At 40.0% G+C, this 27,805-nt stretch overlaps 1 protein-coding gene across 3 annotated transcripts in view; it reads right to left on the minus strand.

The window, feature by feature from the left end:
• Positions 1-27,805, minus strand: part of SCAF8 (SR-related CTD associated factor 8) — a 166,715-nt gene that overhangs the window by 66,352 nt on the left and 72,558 nt on the right. For 2 of the 3 annotated variants that reach the window (XM_075087890.1, XM_075087886.1), the window contains exon 21: positions 513-1,664. The exons of the other annotated variant lie outside the window; for it this stretch is intronic. The gene's annotated coding sequence lies outside the window, so the exon portion shown is untranslated. Of the gene's footprint in view, positions 1-512; positions 1,665-27,805 lie in introns of those variants that run through there. 3 annotated transcript variants of the gene reach the window in all.

The following is a 27,805-nucleotide window of genomic DNA, read 5'->3' on the forward strand; positions in this document are numbered from 1 at the left end:
ATGAGGGACATTTTTATAGTTTAAAATTTTGTCTTTGAAGAAGAAAATAAGGAGGAAGGGAAAAGAGTCTAATTGGCTTTTAAACCCTGATCTACATATGTTCAGCACAGTATATCACATACACAGCAAATCAAAGCCAGCTTAGACTCAGCTTTTCTGCAGCTTTTTCCTCCCATACCTTTCCAGGATTACTAATTAATAGAGACCAGATGTCAAATCCTTTAGTATGGCCTTAAATCTGGGATGCAAAGAGCCTAATCTTATTGCCCTGGGGCCTCATGTGCAAATTGAATTTAAGCATCACTGTTGATTTGCTAACATTTTGTATCCCTCTGCCCTTTAACCTGTTGTAAATAATGATGCAAAGGAGAGCAAGGTCCAACCATACAAATGCCTTCCTCTCTAATATTTTTTGCCAAATCTTCTTCTAAGCAGTGATCAGCAATAAGCAGGATTCCAATCAAAGACTTGCAGATAAAACATAAAAGTAGAGGAAATGATGAGAAACAAAATTTTGAATTTAGATCTTTATTATACAGGCCCAAAGCTGCGGTCACCATGCAGTTACACCGTAATGGGAATGATCTTGGTGAAAAGATCTCACTAAACAAATGTAAAGAGACCACAGACTACAGCATTCCAATTAACTGGCGCTTTAATTTTTGAAAGAGCAAAAATAAATAAAGGAGTGGCAAGTAGGTCCTTGTCACATATGGTGGGGCATATATATACTCCTTCTTTTCTATAGCTATTCAAGAGACAAAATTCGCAAATACTGCCCGAAAATGCAGACCTTTCATGTGAGGGCTCAGCTAACTTAGCTGTTTCTCTCCCCTTGGCTATTAGATCAAACGCACATTTGGATAGGTGCAAATGCCAAAAAAGAAACACAATATATTTTTTGTATTTCATTTCTGCTTCCTGCCCTTTCCTCCTCCTTTCAGGACACTAACAGGAAGTAATTGGAGACATCTAGTCGAATAAAAGCCCTGGAACTTTTCCCTTCTAGTTTTTCATGATATTCTCATAATTTAAGGATTCATCACAAATCTAAAAAAGTTCAGGTGCCTCACAAGGAATTCGTTCTCTCTGGAATATAGATAGCCACAGTGAAGGGCTGCACATAGACTGCACACATAGTGTTATGTAAAAGTGGTTGTCTTTAAAAAAAACAAAACATTTTTTAAAATTTGTAGATCAAAACAAAGCATGTCTTATTCCCTACAGGATTTTCTTGCAACCTGTTCTTCAATTATTTGCACTAGGAGATGCTACAAATGATATTAGCTACAATATACAGTCCACTGTCATCTTCTGGTCCAGCAGAAGAACCTGTCTCTCCGATGGATGGAAAACTGTTCATCTGAGCAGATCATCCTCAACAGAACAAATATGGGCTAGAAACTCATAGAGTTTATGCTCTTAATTTATAAAATTAAACCTGCCCCAGACAGGTAATACTGGTATGTAAGTTTGCCATCCCTGGGTTCTGTCAGAAACGGGGTACTGAGGTGCTCAGAGCCGTCTCAGTCTGCAGCGCTGGGATCCTTCTGGCACTTCAGACCCAAGATGCGATGTGATGCACGCTAGAACATGGGCGCACTTCTCACTTAACTCTGCAGAGCCCGGGACATGGTAAGCTGCCAGAACCTCCTTCATCTTGCCTGTTGACAAAAGGAACAATAACTAGTCATCACTGGTTGCTGGAGCGTAATTCCTATTTTTAAAAAGCCCTGTAAATGAGACTTTTTTTCTTTTACCAGGCAATAGCAAATGTTTCATAAATAACATATTTGGGATAAAGTTTACAGTCTCTCTGTTAGCCACAGGATGCTCATGAGGGAGAAAGGTGTCTTATCCTGCATGGTCCTAAAATACTATCCAGGATTAAACATACCATTATTTAAAAAATATTATTAGTCTTCCCTTTCAGCATTCAGTAGCTTAGTACTTTAGAATCTTCATTAAAATATTATCTCTGTAAAGAATTTTTTAATAGCAGATCATCTGGCTAAAAGTGCTGCATTGGCTCTCACACACACTGTACACAAGATACAGTATAAACAATTTAGAGGATTTATAAACAATTAATCAGTAAGAAACCAACAGATTAATAAGTGGCTTATGCAAGTGTGGTGTAGAACTACCTCTAATACACATTGGTCATGGCCATTACATATTGATAACAACTATTAATCATTACAACTATAAATTCTTCATAAATGACTCATTGAACGGGCTTCACAGAACCGAGGATCAGAAAAGACCACTGGATTATCTGCTCTGATTTCCTGCCAATTACAATTTTTCCAAATAGCCCTCTGTGAAGTCCAGGCACTTTGTTTCTCAGAAAACCAAACTTTTAGTATCACAGCCTGAGCAGAGGAAAGACCAAGAGTATACCTCCAATATATGTTTGCTGGAGGGCAGGTAGAAGGAGAGGCAGAGGTGCCTCTGAGGGTGATTCACCCACTCTTTAGGTGATCTCTAAAAGATGCCCATCTTTTTTCATGGACTGTAAGTAGACTAAAGACCAAACTTCCTTATGGCTAGAATTGAGTGCTTTGTATCCTACCACAGGTATCTGACTATGGTCACGTATTTATTTCAAAGAGCATTCACAGAGCCATCGGGCCCTAGTAATTTTCAATCAATACTGACATGGGCAAAATTAGAGAAAGTATAATTGCTTCAATCTACTGTAAATATAGAAGTCATGCAATAGATTCTATAACAAATATTAAGGTTTCTGTTACATACAGTGAAGTTTTGCAGAGATATCCGAAGTACTTCTAGCACGTATAATTATTATCATTATCACGTAGATAGAAATCACTGAAGAAATAGCGCTAGCAGGTAACTTGAGAGTTCATTTTGCCCATCCCTGACCTATGCCACGCCTGCTGATGTTTGTCTAATCTATTTTTAAATATCTGCAAGGCTGAAGCTTCCATGAATTCCCCCTAAACAGCCTATTCCAGGGGTCCACTTTTCCTTGCCACTTACGATTTTTTCCTGATGCTCATACTGTATCATCTTTCTTGAGATCTTTATTATACAGCCTATTATTGCTTTCCTGTACCAACAGCATACATGGCAGCTAAACCCCTTTCTCTTTAGAGTCACCTATTGCTATACTGCCATGGTTTTAGCTGGGATAGAGTTAATTTTCTTCACTGCAGCTGGCATAGTGCTGTGCTTCGGACTTAGTATGAAAATAATGTTGATAACACACCAATGTTTTAGTTGTTGCTGGGTAGCGCTTACACTAGTCAAGGACATGTCTAGCTTCCAATGCTTGGCCGGGTGCACAAGAAGCCGGGAGGGGATGGGGCACAGCTAAGAGAGATGATTCAAACTGGCCAAAGCGATATTCCATATCATGTAACGTCATGCCCAGTGTGTTAACTGGGAGGAGCTGGCCAGGGGGAGTGGGCAGCAATCACAGCTCGGGGACGGGCAGCGTCGGTCGGTGGGTGGTGAGCGGTCGTATCACTTGTGGGTTTTTTTTCTTTTCCTTTTTGTTATATTATCATTACTATTATTATTATCATAATCATTATTATTATCATTACTATTTTATTTAAATTATTAAACTGTTCTTATCTCAACCCACAAGTTTTTTTTGCTTTTGCTTTTCCAATTCTCTCCCCCATCCCACAGGGGTGGGGGGAATGAGCGAGCTGCTGCGTGGTGTTTAGTTGCCGACTGGGGCTGAACTGTGACATACACGAAGGCTGCTCTCATGTCTTCCTTTCCTCCTCTCCTATTTAGATTAAACAACCCTTCAACCCTTCCTTGAAGGCCCATGTGTTTTAGATCTTTGAGCCCAGATCACTCTCTTGTTCGATCCTACCTAAGCTGCAGTTCCCACAGGTGGGTAAAGCTCTTCCACTGAGGCCTTATCAGTGTTGAGTGGAGCAAAATAATTTCATTTTATGCTTTATTACTCCCCTTCCTATAGCCCACAATAGCACTGGCCTTGTCTGCAGTAGCACAACATCACTGGTGCATGTTCAGCTTGGGATCATAATGACACTGGGTCTTTTCTGCAGAACTGCTGCTTGGCCAGTTGTTTCCCACCTGTATTTATTGACAGCTGATTATGTCAAGCTATATGCACAGTTCTGCATTTGCTCTAATTTAACTGCTGGAAAGCTGATATTTTCTAGGCTACTCCTCTACTTTATCAAGGTCCTTTTCAGTTGCCTTGCTTCCAACACGCTTGTTCTGCTCTATGAATTTATTAAGCATACTTTCTAACCTTTTATCCAAGCTGTCACTGAGAATACTGAATAGTACCAGAACAAGGGAAAACACTTGCAGAACTGCACCTAATGGTGTCTCATTGATAACTACTCTCTCCGTATGGTTTCCAAATAATTTATACGCTCACATAATAATAATAATAATAATTATTATTATTATTATTATTATTATTATTATTATTATTGTTATTATTATTATTATTATTATCATCATCATCATCATCATCATCATTATTTATTCTAGCCCAGTTTCCCTAGCACATATGCGAATAACAACTGAAATATTTTGCCATATAGTCCTGTTCAAATAAAGCAGATAACACTAGTAAATATTTTTTTAAATGTATTGTATACACTTCAAAAATGAAAGCATTATGGAGAAAAGATTTCAAGTGAGAATACAGTCTTGCTGACAACTGATTTTACATCCATATAGCTACTTTTATGAAGTATGTGCTCTACTGGAATATTGTTCTATTTCGGTTTAATGGAAGTCTTTCACAGCCTCTTAAAATTGAGTTTTGTTCAATGGAAACCTCCACTGAGAAAGCAACAAAGACATATCACTACAATACATCCTTCAGAAATAAATCAGTTGCACAGCTTCACAAAACTCCAAGCTGCAAAATTACCTTTTACTATTTATCTTGCATAAGTTCTTGATCAGAAACATACTGAACAAGGACTGCTAACACCAACAGGACTGATCATACTGAGCCTTTCAAAGAAAGGATTACTATTTACATTAATCCACATGGAGATACAAGCCAATTCCACAAATACAGGAGGCACAGATCACTCTTTTTACCTAATCTGGGTTATTTGGCAGACCTTTTCTAGTTCTCACTCTATGATATATTCCATTTATGCTATCTGAGCTACTCTCAAAAGTAAAATAACTTGTTTCCTGAGGCAAAGAGAGAGCCTTCAGTTCCTTCCCAGTGTTGTACAGTATTGTATTTTCAGTCTGGACTGGAAGAATTGGAGGCCAGCAGAAGCTGAAATACAAACCAATCAGTAAATACAACACAAAGCCCACCTTCAATCAACAAGAGATTTGTTTTCATTTGATATTTTGGGATATATCCCATTGGACTGCCAGTGAAAAGACGAGAGACTGACTTTCCTCTGAAAAATATGTGGTTACAGAGAGACAGCAGCATAGAGAGTACACACAAATACTTTTGACTTTCTCCAGTGGAAAAAAAACGAAATAGGAGAAGGAAGGACAGGCGAGCCAGCCTGACCCAGGACCGCTTGTGATGCACTGCCCGCTGTCTGACCACCGAGCCAGAGAAGGATTCCCACAAAAAACTCACTTGTTACGGGAAGTCAAAAGTCCTGAGGCTGAGCTAAACCAGATGCCTGCCCCTCTCTGAGAACAGCTCTAGGGGTTTTAAACTATAAGGATTTAAGAGACTTCACCGAGAATCGTAGACATCAGATACCAAAATTACCTTTGTCTTTTTGTCAGCCACGGCTAGGATTTCTGACCTTTCCCGAGATCAAGACTTTTGCTAACAGTGAAAGGGAAAGACAGACAAACTGCTCGGTCAGAAACACAGTTGAGAGAAAACCGAGGCAGCCAGCTCGCTCAGGAGCAGAAGAGCTGATACCCTGTTGACATGGAAAGATGTACATGTCATGGCGACTTCTCTCTTAAAAGATCATCATCGTTCTCTTTGAGGTCCAGAAATAAAATCTGCTCAGCTTGTCTGCTTTGGAGGCAAGGAAAGGTGAACTGCTAAAGGGTGAACCCTGCTTTCTGTGCACTGGCATCATGACACAGCCACCTCCTGGCAGAGGAAGCGGGTGCGAGGGGAACTGCACCATCCCACGCGGTGGTTGAACTGTCTCGCGTGGATATGCAGATCTGGCCTATGATACGGGAATGGGCCGCATGTGCTTCGAAGAGCCCTGAGCTATAACATGTGGGTAGGATACTGCTTCATTCCTACGAGACCGATGAAACCTACGTACGAGATCACCTGAGTGAGTTTCCCAACACAGAAACACAGATCTGATGATACCCCTCTGGGGAAAAGGGAGGAAGAAGAGAGGCATTCACCTGTTGGCAGCGGGACGGGTCGCACAGGCCCAAGGGCAGGCCAGGCTGACTGCAGCCAAAGCTTGCAACGCGTGAGGCGAAGCTGGACACATGACATCAGAGGCACACCCCATTCATGGGCTAAAGAGACAAAGTGGATGGCTTGCTATTACTGTGACCTGAAACCATCTAGGCTGGAAACAAAGACAATTCCTCTGCAGTAATTCTACAGTGGCCCAAACCCCTTGTATAATACTGCTGCATGTTTTTAAAACATCCAGTGTGTTTTCTTCCCAAGTGACTGCTACTTTTCCGTGGTGGCTGAAGTTGCTCACAGAGATGCAGTTCCAATGCACACGAGATCTCTTCTTATGCCTCAGACAACATGTAGGGGAGCTGCTCCAGTCATGTGGAATGGGGTAGGGGCCCACTTGTCTCACCTGGGTTGGGTACCCAAGGATGGGATTCGGTTATCTATGCTTAGGTGTCTAGTGCCTTTTCAGATGCCCTAAAGGTCTCCTGCCTCATTAGCATGGGAACCATCAGGACATCTTTAATGGCACTAGACATTACTATTTAGGCAAGGAAACCCATGATAAATGTCACGTACCAGGCCAGAGCTATCTAGATCCAGTCAATGATGGGAGGAGAATTTGTCCCACGCTCACCTAAGTGTCTGACACAAGCGGCAGGAGCAGCTGTGCGAGGTGTGTGGGTGTCCCACCCCCACTGTTTAGCACTTGCTCTCTACTACAGAGACAAAACAGTCAGCTTTGCAGTGTAAATGTTTTGCAAGGGTAAAGTTAAGTGAGATGAGTCCCACGTATTTTTTTCAAAGGCAGAAATAGGAGTCTGTATATAGAACAGTGAACCTTAATGTGTTGATTGACAAAAGGAAAATTAGTAACATGCAGTGTAGTTAAGGCTGAAATTACCAAACAGAGATTAATAGCAACTACAAAACTTTTCCTGGTGTTAGCAAGCAGCATAAATCCTACATAATTTAACTGACTTTAAATTTGAGTGAAAATTTATGGGTAGAGAGTAGACTACTGATAATGAAACACCTCAATCTGTTTGTTCTTTGAAGTCAAATGCCTTAGCCTTTACAGTAAGGAAATGCTGATGATTGTATACACTTGAATTAAATTATGAAGACCCTGTCCCTGATGTTAGAGAAGACTCTATCAAGGTAATAATAATATTTGGAACATTGTGTGAAGTTGTGTATGTTGATGGCATATCTAAACAGGCAGTAAGAAATTTGAAAATTATGATGGTGTTTTATATGACTCAATCTAAGGGGTGGTGTTTTTTTTTTTAAATGAGTAGTGATGTTCAATATCTCAATTGCTCTATTATTTTGGTACCTGTATTACAAAAAGAGTCTTGATATAATGAGGGGAAGTTACAGTGTTCTAAATTTAAATTACACTTGATTATAATGGATAACAAAATCTAAGCTTTTAAAGGATTTATTTAGCTCTATATTTTAAAACTAACAAGAAACTGCTAGTTTAAAAGTCTCATGAAACAGTTTAAAACATGAGAAAATTCTGACCCATACAGAAATAGTAGTATATACCATTCTTTAAAACAATTTAAAATCATTCGAAAGAATCCTATAAAACACGTTTAAAAAATCTGTTTAATTTTAAAAGATTTACTGCATTGAATGTGGTGGTGTGTCCGATATCAGTTAGAAGTGAACAGAATGCAGTGGCATACTGCACTCTGTAGTTCAGAGCCGATTAGGGCACCAAGTGATAAGCCAGTTCCCAATTCTCCAAAATGCAGCCTAGAACCCAGTAATGTTTTATGGGAGTGGGTGAGTTCTGTGCTGAAGGGGGAATTTCACAGCCTTCCAGCAGTTTCCCTGGTGTGTGACTGAAAACGCATGTACAGCACCCCACAAGCCAGCAACTGTTGCTGCCTCTGCCCTCTTCACTGTCCTCCACTCCTTTCAGGTAATCTATGGGTTTTTTCATTCCATACATATCTTCCTTCAGCAAGAATTCTGTAATCCAAACTATATCCTCATTGCAGCTGTGCAAACTCCGGCCAAACTCAGTGCTTGGCTTTATCAAAGCCAGTGTTGTCAACACTGGAGAGTTTCTCGTGAGCTCGATGACGTGATGTTTTTCTCTAAAGCTTCTCCCTCTGAAGAAAGCTGCTCATGTCACAGTGTGAGTTTTCATCTTTCATTTTATTTTTGTATGCTCGTAGATTCAAAGAAAAGGTGCAAAATGTGATTTTAAGTGCTGATAGGCTCAGAAGAGGCTGAGAAACAAAGAAGGCAAAATAAATGGGATTTTCAGAGCCTTAATGTTAAGATTTCAAGATCTTAAACCCAGTCTTACAATTCTTGAAGCCACAATTTCTGAATGTTTGACATTTGCAAGACAAGAAACATCCAAATCTGCTGTCCGCCAGCTTTGCAGGCTGAAGCAGTTATTCTGCTCTGCATTGCCACGAGGAAGACAAAGATTTATGTTCGTTTTGGGTTATGTCTACACAGTTACGTGACTGAATCCTGACCACGAGCCAACTCTTGACATACTTGCTAGAACACTCTATCTACATTCAAGCCAAACAGTGCTCATCGGGGTGGCTGCAGTACGGCAGAGGGTGTGAGCTGGAAACTGCAAACACCACTTCAAGGTGTTAACAAAGAGCAGCCTTAATCTCTCCTCAGCTGGGCTTGACTGCAGGAATGCTTCTGGTTTCCTTCAAGGCAAAGGCACATCCACGAACACAGCAGGGGTGGTTCAGGTGAACCCTTTTGTGCTGCGCTGATGCAGTGAGGACAGGCTCACAGAGTCGGGCGGCACTGAGAGCCGATATGCCTGGCGAGAGAATCCCTACCATGCAGCCACACATCCCGTGGGAAAGCCGGGAGCTGACAGCACGACTGCTCCCACGCTGCATCAGTCCTGTGGGATAAGCCTTAAACTAACCTGGACCTCTTCGCCTTGCAGGAGCTGGGGCAGCCTATGGGTGGCTGTGACTGATTTAGGGAGCTGTTTGCTGCCAGGGTCCAGGTGAACATAATTTGTCCCAAACTGCTGCTTTCCTCTGGTGTGAGCCAGCAAGGAGGGGGAGCGCTCACCACCGGCACCCCTCGTCTGACAGGCAGGGCGGGTGCTGCTGTCTCCCAGTTGTGAGGCTGTTCCCATAACTGCTTGGACTGGGACAAAGTAGATAAAAAGTCATTGCACAGTCACTGAGTATCACCTGGAATCACCTAAAAAATTGTTTGCCAGCAGCACAGAGTGGCTCCCTGTACTGTCTCAAAGCAGTAACTGATGGCTGGGCTTCCAACAATGTGGAGGAAGCAAGCTGAAACCAAATCAGCATCCCTACCCTGAAATGGACTCAAAGCTCTTACACCTCTCTGAGCCTTTGTCGGGGCTGTATCACAACGGTGGATTGCGGAGACCCCGAGACAACCAACAAACCTAGATTTTACTTCTCTCTCACAGCCAAAGTGTCTTCTTGCTCTTTTACTATTGCATCCCACCTCACTGAATATCTACGAGTGTCTGGTTCCTGAAGGCAATCTCAGGAGCATACAAGACTGTCCATAGACCTTTGCTATGTGGAATAGGAGGGGTACAAAGTAGGGGAACAGGAGATGGAAAGGTCTCAGCATGCAGGCTCCTCCTATTCCTTTCCATTAACTGGCCAAGTGCTATCCTAAAGGTTGGGGTTTTTTTTCTTTTTTAACATCTTTTTGTTTACTGTTCCAGAAATTCATTGCTCTGACGGCTATAATCTTTTTTTCTGATTTGCAGCCTGAATTTTTTCATGATCAATTTATATCCCTGAGGTTTATGTCTACAATAAGTCGGTTTTCTGGGGTTTTGGGTGTGCACTACTTGAAGGCAGTTAGAGAGAGTGTGATCACAGTCTCTTTCCCAGGCTTCCTTTTACTAGGTTAAGTCATCATCTGTTAGCACACTCCTGCCTCTCAGTTTTCCTATTCTTTCCCTAGCTTGCCTCCGAGTCTCTTACAGTTTGATTTAATCTTTCTTGAACATGGGTGATGAGACTTACATATTTTATCCTACAAAGGCCTTCTTTAAAGGCACTGATACCTTCATTATGTCTACTAGGGATACCTTGCTTGAAATGTCTTAAGATAGCATTTTGCCTTTTTTCTACACAGCTGTATTTCACCAATGGCTCACAGACATCTCACAACTAATAAACATACTCTGGTTTTCCCTCATTTTACCACCTCCAAAAAGTAATTGCCGAAATTGTGTTTATTTCTTTAAATGCCTGACTTTATATTTGTACTATTAAGTTTCAACCCAGCCTTTCAGCATCTCCTTTGGATGAAAAGTACCCATCTGCAGTTATCCTCTAGGGTTTCACCAGTCTGCAGCATGAATGTGTTTGCCGTGTCTGCATGCTCCTCTGCTGCCTACGCGTTGTGTCTTCTCCCTGGCTTTAGCCACACAGTGGAGACCATCAGCTTCCTTCCCACACACCCTTCACAGTTCCACTCAGCAATGGAAATACTATTTCCAATAGCTGCAGTGCAGGAATTGTCTCCCTGGTGAATGAGAGACGTGTGAAAGCCATGCAAGGTGAACCTTGCAACCTAGAGCTTCTCTTAAAGATCCCGAAAATTGCTTGAAAGTATCAGTCTGCATCTAAATGTAATTATTTATATTTAGCTTTAATTAATGCCTTACGTTATTTTATGTACAAATTATCTGTCATTACTTGTGGTTTCTCTGTGTTCTTAGCTGCTATTGATCAGGAAACCAATAATTCCAGTGCTGATTCTGTCTTGTCGGGCCTAGCACTAAAAATATTTTGGTACCTTTTATTCAAATTTAGAAATTATGTGAACAGAATGCCTCTTACTCCCATACTCTCGTTATTCTATAAATGCCTCTGTATTGATGGTAGACCTGTCCAGCATTAAATAAGCAGAAGATACTTTTCCTGTAGGTCATTTCTTTCAGATCATTAACTCCATTTTCTAGTCATCTGTCTCACTGCAAATTCTAAAAAAATTGACTGAATCTATATTGGTGTTACCACACATCCATTTCAGTTATTCCAATCAAATACCACAACATATAAAAGATGCCTTGATAATCATTATGGGATGACAGAGCCTCAGGGCATACGCAAGGCTCTTGCACCTGTTGAGGACTATTGGCCACTATTATGCCAGCTATGGTCTCTCAGTTACTTACTATTAAATCCACACTGGAGGTTTAACTGGATGAACTGTTCAATAGATTTTGTTTGTACACTCACTCATATTACGTTTTAGAATGCCTAGATCTAGCTCTTAAAAAAAAAGAATAATCTTTAATATTCTTCTTAGTAAAAAACAACTGAAATAGTTACGTATAAATAGTTTCGATGATTAGCAAAATACTTAAGCAAGCAGTATTATTCACACTATTGCAAGAACCAAAAGAAATCTTAATGGAGAAGAAAAGAGAATTTACTATTCTACCAGCTGCTGAGCCCACTTTTCTTTCTAAAATACAGATCCAGGCCCTCTTCATGTCAACACAGAAACATCTCTACCACCACTATTCTTCTCCATTAAATCTGACAAACAAAGACTTTGATCTGTTTTTAAACAATGGGAGTTGCATTTGCTTGATGCCACTGCTTTTAAAACGATCCCTTTTGCACATGCCCCCTTCTAAAATCTTGTGACATTTCAAAGTTGTCAGGCATTCAGCATTAGGTACTTTTTCAAACATACTGTTGTTGGTAGACACTATTTTTTTTCAGAAATGGGAAAATTAAAGTCAAATTCACCTTCAGTTGTGCAGAGACAATAAATTTTTTCCTAACAGACTCTCACTAGAGCTAGAGTCTTGGTTCCTCAGTTCTATCACAGACCACCCAATCCACAGAAAGTTATCTGTCCGCTCCAGTCAGCAGAGGAACACAGCCTGCTCTGGATGCCAAGGGTCTCCCAGGAGCAACGCTGCCAAACGCATATAATTCCTGTCCACCAAAGAACTTAAACCAGAAATATTCTTCCTAATTACTATAGGCTTTTCTTACTGTATCTACCACCACCATTTCTGAAGAGATCTGACATTATGCAAAGCATGGAAATGTATTAACAATTTGTTTGAGGCACGGGAAGATAAAGAAACTTCAGAGGATAGTTGGTTTCCAATCAGATTAAGCTGTCAAGAATATTAAATTTAAAAATAATCTGAAGACCCTTATTTTACCTTGAAGATATATTCTGTTTCTTCTTTTGAACAAAAATTCAGCACAAAGGAAAACTCCTTTACTGAAAGCAAAGCTTTTAGTAAAGAAAACAAGGCAGTGCAATAGAAGGTTTAAAAATATATTAAAAAGAACAATCTAACTCAGTGCCAAAAGAGCAATTTAAAAAAAAAAAAAAAAAAGAAAAAAATTGTAATTAACTTCTTAAGAGTTAGGTCACACCCTTTGGCTCATATCACTAGTATAAAAATCTTGCTATCGGTATTTCATTAGTAATTCTGCTATTATAAAATGAATCCATATACATTTTTTCTCTAATTGTAGAACATGCTTCTGCAGAAATATTAATAGTTTGAAAAATGTATGTACTGCAGAGAACATACACATCTGACCAGAACTAAATATGTACAATATAATGGAGATAAATGAGTGAGAGGGCTTAATAAATCCAAAGAAAACTTTATCACCATAGTTACTTTAATTATTGAATTCCTACATATGTGGGCATAAGATTGGTAAAATGTAATATTCACCTAAAATATATACGTATTATATTTCTTGAACAGCTTCAGCCCAGGAAAATTGAGTCTGGTGCCTTTAAATACAAGTTCTTTGGAGATTCCTAAGAATGTAGAGGACTTTCCAAAAATGTCATTTGTAAAGTTTTGCCTTTTTTTTTCAAGTGCAGTGCTGCCAAATATTTTTACCACTAAAGAAGTGCTATTTCAGCTGCATTTGAGGAGAGTAATAGTAGTAGCTAATGGCCTATTCAGTTAATCATAGTTATTCACTCCCTGGAAATGCCTCAGAATATAATAAATGTTTTGTTTTCTTTGTGGACTCTTAAATTACAGGCATTATATAATACACATGATATATAACCTATCAGTACGAATACAAACTGAATCCAAAACCACTCCCCTAAACTAATTCTAATATTTGGAGCCTCCAAAGAAAGAATAATGCTGTTGTTACCCACAGAGCTACTGAAATAGCACTGATAGCAGGGTAAAAAATGGCTATAAAGAAAGTTCTGGTTTAACTAAAATGTGGCTATTTGTCATCCATTTACAGAAATCTGAAATAACTATTACAGAACATTTTTTAAACAAAGAAAACAAGAAACATGCTCAAATAGCTGAACCGCATACATCCTTTCCTAAAGGGAAAAAAGGGCTGCAAATGTAGGGTCACAGTTTGGCCCATAAGAGACAGACCAACTATAAAGTTTTCACTCAGAGACCAATATGCTCATTGGGTGTTCTACCAATACAGGATTTATCTTGTTCACCTCTATTTTTACACTCATATAGGTTGTAGAAGTTCCTGGCAGACTTAGCTCTGTTTTGTTCTCTGCTCAGGGAAGATTATATTTATTGTGCTGCACGTTGACTACCCGTCACAAGGGCAAGGTCGTAGCTGGTTACACCTCACCTCTTTGTGGTTGCCATTATACTGATGAGCCGCAGCACCCCTCATGGTTTCTTCAGGAAGTTTCTCCCAGACATATTTTAAAAACGTGCAGAATATGCTTTGAAACAATGTTAGGCTCGAGAGCTCAGAGGGGGCCGTGGTCTTTAGTTGCAATTGCTTTGCAGAAAGGAGTGGATTACCTGCTCATAAAAATACTCCCCTGACTACTTCAAGGAGTGAAGGCAACCTCCAAAACAGTCGTCTTTTGGCTTCCTGGATGCAAGAACTGCTCCATGAAAGCACACAAAAACTCAAAAGGCTTTCAAAATTAGAATAGCGACAAAGTTTGGTATTAAACACCTCTTTTATTTCTCCTGGAGAAATACTCAGGTATTTGCTGAAGAAGTAGTCTGGCAGGCCATAAAGTGGTACAAGACACTACACAGGTGGTGGTGTTCTAACTTAAAACTTCCCTTTTGTAGAAGAACTTTTAAGAACTTAGAGACGAAAGGAAAATGAAAAGAGAGTGATTATAAACCAAGAGATTTCATGATTCCTATGAATGGAAGAGCAGATAAGCTAGAGGCGTGCAGGGAATGCAGCCGTGGCCAGCTCCAGGGACTAATCCAGGTTGTCCTCAGGCAAAGGCGATTCAAGGTGGGAAGAGTTCAGATGAGAGGACAAGTTTACAGAAGGGCAGTGCTAGAGACACAGCAGCAAATTAACCCTGTGCAGAGTAAGTGAGCAGCATGCTATACCAGGAGGTATTTAATTACTTCAAAGTCCCAAAGGAGTAATTTAAAAGGTACTGGTAAGTACATATGGCTTAGCATGTTGGGAGAACTGCGAAGAATTCACCATGCAAAGACACAGGGACAAGCAAGAATACGCAATGGAAGAAAAAAGCCTGCAAATGTGTTAGAAAAGGAAATGCAGCATCGAACAACCTTGCTAGTTCAAAATAAGCTCTGCCTGAGAGAAGTAGCCGTACTGCTACCGCCAGCTGGAGCTTCACACAAGCTAATTTAGCATCTGAGTGTTGCCTTTGGTGGCTGAAATGTCAGTTACCTTGGGTCATCGCGCATCGGCACAGTGACGAGCAAATTTGACTATGTCCTACAACGTAACTGCTGCTTGCTCACCAGAGAGGTGGGCACAACCAGACAAAGACCTTTCATCAGGTTTCTCAAAACAAAATAGTTGCAATTCTGATGCCTCATGTATTTAAGGATCTGTTACTTTGGTGATAAAAAAGAGATTTGTAAAATCTGATGTGATCTAAAACTGGGTGAGGTTGCAAGCAGTTTACAAGGTTGGATTAGAATTCACCATGATTGCAGTATTTTGGAAAAATGTTCTGAAATTAATGCATTAACCCATAACGAGAAGTGCAAATTACCACAGAAGGATAATTCAAGTGCACAAGTATAGAAAGGAGACTTGCTAGGCAACTGTACTACAAAAAGGATCTGCAGGGGAGGTGTAGTGGTCTATCAGCAAATTATAAATCAGGATGATATCCAGTTGCAGAAAAAGGCAGCGTGATGTATATTCACAGTAATACTGTAAACAAATCAAGTAATTATTCTTCCCCTACCGGCAGTGGCAAGGCCCTGACTGCATTGCTGTGTCCAGCTCTGCCTACCGGGCTGTTGGAGGAAGGAGGCAGTTGGACGGAGTCCAGGTAAAAGCCACAAAAAAATGATAGCAGATGTAGAACTGGGAAGGTTAAAAGAATTAAGATTGTTTAGTCTAGAAAAAGCGAAGACCAAGAGAAGACATTTAAAATACGTAAGAGTTTGTTATGAGAAGAGGGCGGTGACTCATTGTTCTCCATGTCCATCGTGTATAGGCAAGTGGGGAATGGCTTTTTAACACAAGGACGATCAGCCCGGCAGTGGTTGATCTACAGGTATTACATGTAATGCTGTCACAGGAAGCGATGGGAGCGACTGAGACAAACACCTGTCAAGATGAGGAGAGGTATGCTTGATCCTCCCTGAAAGCAGGTGACCAGCACTCTGCGTGACATTCCATCCAGCCTTACGCCTCCTGCTCAGCCACAGAAACAAGGCACAGATCAAAGTTTTTCATCAAAGACACTAAATATCATGATGCGCAGGACTGCCATTTGTCTTGAGGTGCTTGCCAGGAAGGACAGGGCCTGCAGAACAAGGGACAGATTTCCCAAATCCATTTAGCTAATTAATTCAATTGGCTGGGAGTAGCAGAGGGCACCCGTTCCGTCACTGCTGTATGCTCTTTTACTTAGCATGCTCATGCCCAGTCATACCTTTATTTGCTCCACCTTTGCTGCCAACAGCCCTTTTCACTGGTTTATAGGGACTGATATGGAGTAATTAGGTATACACGGCTGTGTGGCCATTGGATAAGTGAGTTGAATAGGCTTTAAAAGAAATGGGCAGGGCTGAGGCTGTAGCTATGTCCGGCAGGGACCGGGCTAGTGATTAAGGTGGTAGCCTAGAGAAGGCTAATGGTGTGCAGAGGAAAAGTGGTGACACACCAAGAGCTTGTGCTGTGGAGATTCCTGCTGGCGGCTGCCGGTGCCGAATCTCTGCCGGGGCGGGCGAGCTGCTGTGCCGTGCCAGGGCAGTGTACCGCAGGGACCAGCTGCCCCAGCCACCAGTGGGGTTGTGGTTCACAGCTGGTTGGGAAAATAGCATCAGAAATCCCAGTATGACAGGGAGAGGGGAGGACAGCCTACATCAGGGGAGCGTAGGAGGCAAGGCCCTCAAGTTTTGCTGCCTCTAGAAGAGTCTAAGGAGTCTAAGGAGTAAAGATCAGAGAAAAAGGGTGTGAAAGGTCCTATTCCCTCACAGAGGGGTGAGCCCAAGTGTGCAGACCCTCGGAGCAGCTTCGCCATGTGTTTTCACAACAGGTCTCTTACTAGTAATATTATTTATTTTGGTGGTGTTAAGAAGTGTAGAATTGAACTGAAGTTAATGGGGATTTTCCAAAATTAAACCACATATGATCTGGTGAGTGGGGCGCATCGATTCACAGAGGAAGCGGCTGCACAGCCAGAAGGTGCTGTTGGGGTTTGTGTGCGGGGGTACTGCGTGGTGCTGCCGGGCTCCTCCACAGGTTTTTCCCAGTAGTACAGTCACACACCCCGTGCCTGACAACAGCGCGTCTGGCTTAAAGTGCCATGCCTTGATTTAAAGCTGTCCCAGCACAGCAAATCCATTTTCCAAACTACAGCCTGCACAAACAGAGTGCAGAGCAAAACATTTCCACTTTTCTTGTCAGTGTTTTAACCTTAAACAAAATTATAAAAACAAACTACTCTCCATTAAAAAAAATTAAAATGGAAAGCAATGCAAACATAACCAGAAGTCTCCTCTTACACTTCATCACTTGTAAAGACTGGATAATGTACTTTGTACACTGAAACTCTCTCCTCACATGACAACGCAGACTACAGCTCTTGCCCTGGGAAATCAATTTCATGGATAAATGGGATTAAATAGATCCTGTCAATTACTCAGTTGTTCTTTCTACTTTCCTGTCGAGCCTAACAGGTTTCTGAAAAATTTCCTCAGGTTAGAATGAAAAAGTTCATACTTCAACCATTTTTAATGATGATTTACATGATTTTCCTGGTATGATGTCAAAATTACTGTAATTACATTGCTTTTTACTTACATATGTAGACAACTAAGGAGACTTAGTTCAGTTTACAGAAATGCAGATTTGGATGTTTTAATGGTTGCTGCAGGGGAAAAAAACAATATAAAAGAAATAGTACAATACTGATACAGAAATGTTTGTAACTCAATATCCTGGTTACCCTCTATTCCTTTTCAAATGTACTGAGGTATCATTAACAGTTTATTGCCTAATGCCCTTTAAAATTAATTTAAATTTAACAGTTGTTTTCACCCTTAACCACTTCTGGGGGGTGAACCTGTAATTCTAGAAATTACCAACAAAGCAACACTCATAAGAATTAGTTTCTCCTTTGATTCCCCAGTCACTCTAGAGCCTCTGCAGACTGCATTTGCATGGGTAGTGGTGACTCATGAAGAATAATAATTCTGAAGGTGAGCTCTCTATGAAACGATGCAGCTAAGAGGGACATCATCCATTTCCAGAAAAAGCCTGCTTTTCTTCATTTTGTAAAATTGCCCTATCGGGCATGTGCTTTAGTCTCTCCACTGAATGCTGGCACCAGCTAAACGCTATGAATGTAGTAAATATTTCTTTTTCTGCTATATATCACGTAATCTTTAGATTGCTGCAAGTTGAACAATTATTACAGACATTTATGGTGACACAAACACTGAAGAAACTATGCTAACTAGGGACTGAGGATACAGAAAAGAAACATGAGGTTCCAAGGAAAGAAAAGTTGCCTGTAACTTCCCAAATTACATGAAAGCATCCTCGTCTTTCTTGAACAGTTTGGTCAAAATCTCCCTGAAAGCATAGAGGATGTTAAATAAGAAGGCATCACAAAACTTCCCATTACCAGTAATGTCAGTAGGGCCCGAGTCTGTTCCTAGCTCTTCTCTTATGAAACCTAACACACACATGCAAAAAAGTTCCTCAGCTAAAAGACCATGCTGAAAACAGATGACAGAAAGAACTGAAAAAAGGAAATACTGCTATCATCCCTTCACCATGAGTGGAAAACCAAGACACTGAGACATGAAGCAATTTGTTCAGTATCACAGTGAAAGCTACAGTAAGCCACGTGAGATCTTAACTTCAGAGCACTCAGTCCAGCTCCCATTAAACTGTAATTCATGCAATGGATAATATTGCTATGAATAAGTGATATTTACAAGACAGGGTGTTGATACAGATAGAAATGCCGGATTCCCCTGACTTTTCTGAAACCATATTGTTGATGTGTTTAAATGAGAGCCCCAGATCCCTTCCAACCAGAAATAAAGCAAGGACACTTCTCATCTGAAATGGGGAGCGCATGGCATGGAAACAGGAGCATGTTAGTCAAAACGTTCAGGTGATAAGATACAATAAGAAGGAGAAAAATAATGGTGCAATGAAGGATCAAGGTTTACGGAAGTTAATATTGTACTTTACTCCGATCTCTGCAAAACAAGAAGAAGGAAGAAGGAATTTCCAGAAAAGCAGCAGGCACAATACTCTAACCATCACCACAAAATTCCGTTCTTTGCGACTTTACTGGTTTGTTTTACAAATATCTTAGCATGAGAGCTTGAAAGATAAAATAGCACATTTGTAAACCTGGCCATGATTAAAAAAGAATATAGCATTTTTTGGCATTGTACTTCAATTCAACCAATTCAAGTTAAAATCTTTGGACACAAAATTAAGTACTGGCTTAAGTGCCCCAAGAAATGAGGTGATGGTGTGTGCAAGAGCTGGGCAGTTCAGGAATAAAGAGAAGCCTGAACAAAAGAGACATTACACTTTGTGGGAAGAGACAGGAAAATCCAACATATTTTTAAGCACGCACAGAATGCTTATTCTGTGATAATCTAACCCTAGATAGTCTGATTTCACCACAACTACCAGGAACTATCACGTGTTTTGATTAAAAATCCTCTTTACTTCCCAGGTGCAATTCCATCAGGATTTACACCGACCTGCTGGGGAACAAAATTTGTGTCTTTGAAAACTTGTGCTTTTATATAGTGCTCTGTATCACATTCAGGATGACCAGATGCCTCAAGGAAAGGGAACGATGGACTTGCATAACCTTGGAGACTGAAATTATTATTTTATCTTTAGTACTTAAGGCCCAATTTCCATGTCTTGTAATTGATTACTTTTCACAGTTATACAGTTAGAAGCTAAAGAAACCTGATAAAGGTAGAAGCATTCGTTTCCTGTGCTGAAAAAAAGGATTTTTCAAGGGCAAAGAATATAAAGGCATTTTCATATCCTGCAAAGCAAAAATAATCTATTATGGCAGAGAAGTCTCTTTTTTGATGTGATGACATTGATTTTTGGAGGCAACTACAATGCGGCTTTGTTTTGTATGGCAACTTCCGTACAAATCATGTCTTTGCTTTAGTCTTCTTTTGTTTAAACAGTGCAGTAATTTAATAATACAGTTTCAAAGTTCATCTAAAATAAAAGCAGATAAGAAGACAAATTAAGAATGTGCCGCTATTTACACTTACATCCTGACTGTCCAATAGGGACTTAAAAGTGCTGTAAATTTTAGTCTGTTTAAAAGAGTCAAGCTAATTATCCTATTGGACTAAAAGCTGTCAGACACCAGGAAGACGGTAATTAAAGCTTGAAGGATCTTGGTGACAAGTTATTTATTCAGACACTACCCGGGCTTATAGACACTCATTTGTAGATATTAAAATATGGCTTAAAACACATAAATAAAACATCACTAAAGTCTGTCTCAGTTAAAAATCTTGCAGCCTGGAAAGCGTACTTGCTTTGTGAAGACCTAATTAAAGCCAAGGAAGGTATGATCTCTCACACTGCTAATGAAAAATCTGCCTTCTGCTTCTATCAAAAATGTGAAGTCCCGCTGAAAGCAGATGGGAGGAAGGAGAATCTCAAGGAAAGATTTGTGAAAGATAATGCAGAGTATTTCAGAGGATTAAACTCTATATGTGAAGTATTTTGAAACTCGCCAAAGGTAACTCCACCAAGTAAGAGCTCGCGGGTGGGAGGGTAGTTTCTGTATAACATTTTCCTAACTTTTAAGATGAAACTTAGGAAATCAACGCAGTTCCATGAAATGTCATTTCAAAAAAAAATTGAATAGCATTGGACATGCTAGCATAGAAAAAAATTATTTCATTAGAAAAACAAAACAAAACAACAAAGTCTTACAAGCTCATCTACCTTGAACCACAGCATCAGGAAAACAGAAACCTGGGAAACAGAAACATGAGCTGAACAAAAGGACAATCTAGTGGTGTGTTTTAACATATTAGACTTCAAAACTTGTCACTGCTTTATCAATCTTGCTTACACCAAGTAAGCAAATGATCAAGTATACATAAGTATTGTTTTTAAACTCATCTTTCATTTTTTACAAGTGTTGTTTACATTATTTTCTGTTTCTCCATATTCGTCTTATTCATCCCTTTTCATGGAGGCACTACTGCAGCTATGCACTCACACGTGCTTAAATTTAAGCACGTAAGAAATTCCAGTTATTCTGATCAGACTAGTCACATTTTATGTGCTTTACCGGATTAGTATCTAGATTCTTAAATTTCCTATTCATCATGAAAAGGAGTGGTTAAAACAAACAGCACAATGAATGGGGGAAGCAGTTCAATCCACTTTTCAAAGTATTAATGAGAAATCAAAGGCATTTATTATTATAACAGTTAAAGCACTGCTATGTCTAAATGAGCACTCTCACAGCTGGTCATGTCTCCAATAGATATATTCCAACGGATTATTTTTACACTATCTCTTTTTGTCAGTGTTGCCCTTCAACCTCTTCAGATATGGTTTGATCCTGAAAACTGTCAAGGATGAAATAAAAGTGTACAAAAGAAGGCAGGAGAGCTTTAAACTACACACCATATTTAAGTCATTTTTAATTATTGCTTTCCAGTGGTCACTATTGAAACCTTAGATGCACGAAGCAACTGTGCAATCAATAGCTACCAGAAAAACATCCATCCCATTCGCCACCAGCTTACGCATGAGATAAATGGAAAAAACATGCTATCTGCTCCATAATAGTAGCATAATTTGAACTGGCAGTAACTGGTCATAATTTTTGCTGAATTCATCGACCTGCGCCCTGACAAGAAACGGTCTAGTAATTTTCAAATCATCTTCACTGGAGGAGAATCTAATCTAACCATAAATACTTCATTTTGACTATATTCTACCACAAGGTGATTCTCCTATCTACCTGTTTATATACTTGGGGCAGTATACTTTTTTCCCTGTTACTAAAACTAACTTTCTGCTCTCTTGAAATGAGTATGGACAGGCACTGATCATGAGGCAGAGGCGACAGCTTGGACTCAGCCTCCCTGGCTGGTTTGAGGGGTGCCTTCCTCACCCCTCGGGGGGCTGGCTGAGCAGGACGAGCGCCTGCTCCTGACACCAGAGCTGACAGCCCTGTGCATCACAGGAAATTAGCGAGTGCTTCATTAGACATCAAGCAGGAATTTGGGAAACAGGTGAGGAAGACATCTTGCCAGCCCGGGAACAATTTCTATCAAACTAAGGCTGGCTTTCCATAGCGATCTCTGAGTTAATGTAAGTTAGTGTCTCTAGTCGTGTTGGCAATGAATATTAAGATATGCTTTAGAATTGTAAAGTTTTGTTAGGGATATAGAACATGCTTGGAGCAACGATGGGGAACCGCGATGCCCTCATAACCACAAAACCACCAATAATTCAGACCCTTTTGCATGTCAGTTGTTTCCATACTTTCACAGGCAATCTCATATCTGCAGAATAACAGCATAAAATACGAGCATTTTATAGAAGGCACACATAGTTCCTGCTCTCAGAATCTCATCCCCTTTCTAGGCAGTAAAATGTTTGCCATGCTGGAGATTGAGAATTGGATATAAGAATAAGTAATTTTGTTGACTCCTTCCAAATGATACTATGATTTCTCCTGGGCATCTCAGATTTTTATAAGCACCCTAAAAGAAAGATAGGAAGGCTGTAAAATAAAATGAGAAGCAGCAGTTTTTTCCAGGTTTGTCAAGTTGCCAGGAGAGCTGTCTCTCAGCAGGACGAGTGTGAGATTTTGTGTTTCAAAGAAACTCCTTTGGGAAACATCACCTTGCTGGAGCTTTGTTACAGGCATGCCCGCCGGTGGATGAGCAACTGTAGGGTGGGTGGTTCATAACCTAATGATACAACCATGTGAAAAAGAAGTATTTTCTTGATACTTGAAGCATCTTCAAGAAAGCTGACCTTTGGAAACTGATACTATGCACTGAGCAGTACACCCTCCTCTGGAAATCCCCCAAGAAAGCTTGCGCTTCACTCTGACAGGAGAACGGTCTGCACTGGCGTTTACTTGGCCAGCAAAGAGGTGGACAGACGACTTCCTCATTGCTTCCCACCCCACCGCTCTGGCAACTTGTGCTTTCCCAGGACATCCCACATATCAAACACGGGCGATGCAGCTGCCGAGCAGCCATATCCACAGCACGGGCACATGGAGCAGGAGAGCAGCCACCGGGCTGCAGGTGTCCCTCCTGGTGCCGTGGCCTGACATGAGGGCCCAGGAACCTCAGGTCTAGCATTTGCAGTGGCAAAGTAAATTTACATGGAAAAATAAAATTACCTTTAGAAAGACTGTTTAAGTTGAAATTATTTTAATTTTTGTTTTTAAGTTATTTAAATGGGTGAAAGAGTATTTTGATGATTTATTTAATCTTGTTCTCCATTTGTATTTTTTGTGTTTTGGTTTTTTTTTTCCCCTGTAGCTAGGTTTACTCTTACTAAAGCAACCACCTAAACCTACTGATTTGGAATTAAATAGAGCCATTATATTTTTTGCTGAGAGGATATAGTATATCAACATACATTTGTTTAGCAACAATATTGTTTAATACATATTCAGATCTTGATTTCTTATATTTAAGAGAATCATAAATATTATGTATCTTATTTCCACAGTGACAATTTTTAGTTATCTTCAATCCTCACCCTTTGAATCTATGAACAGTCGTTATTTGTAAACAATATTTGAAGACCTAATCAAATTTCCATTTGCTTTGTAGTCACCTATGTAATGAAGTTTGCCTTTTCCTTTACCCAGGCAACACAGTTTTCTTTGGCACATCCTTCATCTGTGACGTGAACTGTACAAAAGCCCATCCATCTCCTTACTCCCCTGCCTCCACTGCGGAGAGTGTCCTTTATGCTCTCCTGTTATACACGTTGCTGCTGTGCTTCTCCACCAGAGCAGCTGTTTTTGAAGCCATCCCACTTGCCACCTCCCCAGTTACTATTCACTAAACATTCAAACGCTGCTTCTCTTCTGTCTCAATGGGAGCTGAAAATCTGGAAGCTGGGAGACTTTTCCTTCTCTTGCTACAAGAGGAATGCAGAAGCAGAGGTCTTGACAGGAAGAAGGGACCACGGGAGATTTTACCATACTGACATGCCCTCAGTAACATGGTGGCCAGAAGGTAAAGGAGTAGAAAAATCCAAGATGGACATGCAACAATATGAGGTTATGAATGACACAGCTGCTACCCTTGGCTCCACACATGGAGGCTTGTCCAGATGTGCGTGCTGGACCTACTGTGCTACCCTGATAAAGGTAATTCAAGCAGCAACCAAATAGCACAACCCCTACCAGATCAACTCTGGGTATTGCTGCATGGAAAGTACTCTTTGCACCTCCTTCACACAACTGATTCTTACAAGAGGAAAAGAACTGAAAAAATGCCTCTTTCCTACTGTTTGGGACAAATTAGGATTTCTGCTAATAGGCTCAGTGAAAAAATCTACTAGCCTGTTTTTTTTAAGCAACAGTTTTTTAAAAAAGATATTGTTGAATCTGTATTTGACAAGACTTCATGCCCACGTAAAAACTGAAAGTGTATTTATAATCTAAAAGCCCAAAGAGGTGTAAAACCAGATTCTCCTTTACTTCCTTTCTTTAATTCCCAGTAAAGAACATAATTTAATCTTTACTCTGTAGCTGCAGAGAATACTACAATCACATTGTTATTGAACAGAGTGAGAAGATACTCAGTGTAGTATGGGAGAAGAAACCAGAAAGAATTGGAACTTCAGAGGAGAACCGCAAAAGATACTGATAAAGAGATGGGTAAGAAATTAGTCATAACGAAGGTTATCACATGGAAATCTCTAGTTTTCTGGCATTTCTTTTCACATATCCGCATTATAAGAGTAAACCCATGGGTTGCTCTTGATGCATTGAGTACAAAGCACTGTGAAAAAACTGAAATACGAAATCCAACTAGCATTCCAATGCATTAAGGGTAACACTGGACTAAGGAAACCAACCTAGATAGAACACTCTCATGAAGGCAAATTTCAGCTGATCCAAACTGTACTCAAACTAACATTATTATGAATGAGATTAAGATTTTCATAAAGCAATGCAGACCTCAAATCACTTGCTCCTTTAGATGCAAACCTCCTTTCATCACACCCCCCCCCCACCACAGCAAGCCTGTAAAAATGAGATTACTGGTAAGTTGGTACAAATAACGTTAGACTTCAAACTTATTGTACTAGCAACTAACCACTGCATTTCCCTGCGGAACCCATGTTGTTCTGTAAGAACAGCCCCCCAAAGTCAGAGACATCACAGGCTTTAGCTACCTTACCGGAATCTGAGCGTTCTTTGAGGTAGAAATGGTATTTATCCGGAAAAGAAAGAACTGCCAGCATTATATACATAATGAGCTGCCTACGCCACTGGTTTCCAGCCTGTGCATCCCAGACACCAATGGGCTATAGTTTAGAGCGAGGAAAGAAGTACCTACGGCAAGCAACCCCCGCCACAAGTACACTGAAATTTGCTGTTTAACATTAAAATGACCGATTAACTTCAAAACACTTTGAGGGATCTCAGCAGGCTGAAGAAGCTTCAAAACTTGATTTTGGTATCTGGTGTAGACTCAATATTCTCTAAGGCTGGTTTGACATTTTCCTACCTCTACAAGGACAATCAGCTGGGGAGTGAGAGGAAGAGCATAGGACAATGTCTGGAAATCCACAAGAAAATATTTTTAGGGCAACTGCAGTTTTGGGTTTTAGTTTTCACCTAAGAGCTACAAAAATAAGACTCAGCTGGAATGATGAAAAATTTTTCTTACAAGCAGTAATACAAAGAAATTTTTTTTAAAGCTTTAAGGTGCAAAGTAAGACATTCAGTTACAGCGTAGCACAGCTAGAAATGAGTTTGGCCTGCAAGAAATAAGGAAAAACCAAGCTGTATTTGGCACAACGATGTTGATTCCAACAAGATGCTGGAAAAACAAGATATTTTTGAAAAAAGTTACAAATAGGAGAAATTACATAGCAGAACCATTTTAACAGGAAATTGAGCTAATGAGTGTATTTCCTTGAGTTATGGCATGCTAATTCACAGACTTAGGCACTTGTTCTAAAACCAAGCATTAGAAACTTAGCCAGACATAAGAGTAAAATTAAACACAGGACAGAAGAGCTTTACTGTGGGACAAAAAAAATCCTTCAAAGTGGTGTTATACAACTGTATCATACCGATGATAAATGTATATTAATATTTATATTGTGAGACTAAACTACAGATTATCTTTCCCTCTTTTCCTTAAGATAATTCTTACAGAAATTAAACTAGGGACACTTAGTAGCCATAACCATACGGTCCTACCTGTCAAATTTATGAAGACTCCTTTTATGTCTTAGAAAATAGTACCTGGGATGTATTTTACATTAAGGTGCTGCCACTATATATCAAATGTGTTCATGTTTTCAATATACTCGAAGTAGTGAATGTGTTATTATTGAGTACTAATACATAGATATAATGTTCATGTTGTATGATATATTCACTATCGCAATATATCCATTGTTAAAACAGAGTACATAAAGGTAATGATTTAATTAAGAAATCTTTCAGATGAGTGTCATAAAATACACGCTACCCATTTTGAGCAAATTTGTAAGTGATTAAAGCCAAAGGACTGTCTTACTCATTCAGCTTTATCATATAAATGACCAACACTATGCAGAAAAACTTTTAAAGCATTCATAGTATTTCTCAGAGGACTGATGTTAGACACTGGTGTATAGCTGAAAATGGAAGATTACAGCTACCTCCCCGTTTCTGAACTGTTGCAGTTGGTAGGATATGTGGATGGGCATCAAAACTGAGACATAAATGACACAGACAAGTGCTGTAACAGCTTTCGAGAAATGGCAAGACACCCACAGCCCTGCCGGGAGGGAGGAGATAGCTGCCAGGGGAAGGGAAATCCCTGTTGGAGAGACAAGATTTGAAGGGGGCTGTAACTGAGAGCTGCCGATCTTCTCCAGAGTAGGACTTGATTACCTGTCAGCACACTGACTTACTACAGCTGATAAACATGAACGGTCTAAAAACAATGGAAGTACCTATCTGCTGAGATGTGTCACATTATTCAGAAATATCAGAAACATATGAACATATTTACAACATTCCTAGTCTGAGAACAAGTTTTATCAGTATTTTACTGGGTTAGAACACTCCTATAATTGTGTCTGGAGAAGGATCAGATATATTAATCTAAATACAGGCAAGGCCACGAACATTATTCTACAAACAAAACTGATCTCATTGAAGGTCTGTGTAAATATAGGGGAATGATATACAAAAGATGATAGGATCAAAATCAACCTACTAAAAGCTGTGACAAATCTACAAAGCACTTCAAATCCTAGCCCCCCACATTAGAGCAGCCGGTTTTAGGTAAAAGCTCTTTACCCAGTTCTTTCCAGAGGCATACTTGGCCCCCTTCCAGACATGATATATTACATGGTTTAAAAAAAAAAAAAAAAGTACTTAATAAAACTTACCAAACAGTAGTTAAATACAGCACTTCTACATGTGGGGGAAAAAGAAAATTCTAAAGATAATGAAAAGCAGATTCCCTCAGCTACATTTCTTAACTGAGCTCTCCTGACCATGTTTCTCTGACGAATGAAACACAGTGTTTCAGGATCAAGCAGAGAAGAAGCACTCTTGACAAAAAGAGGCCCAGGACTTGTAAAAGGAAACTAACTTTTTAAAGTTATCTAAGTCCTTGAACTATTTTGTAATGGGCCAGATCAGACAGAAGCTGGAGTTAGTAGGCAGTGCTAGCTGGTGGGAGTGGGAAGGGAGGGTGGCAGCCGTCAGCAGAGCCTCTGTACTAATGCAGACTAGTGTCAG

This window comes from Phalacrocorax aristotelis, chromosome 3 (genome assembly GCF_949628215.1).
Source record: "Phalacrocorax aristotelis chromosome 3, bGulAri2.1, whole genome shotgun sequence".
Lineage (NCBI taxonomy): Eukaryota > Metazoa > Chordata > Aves > Suliformes > Phalacrocoracidae > Phalacrocorax > Phalacrocorax aristotelis.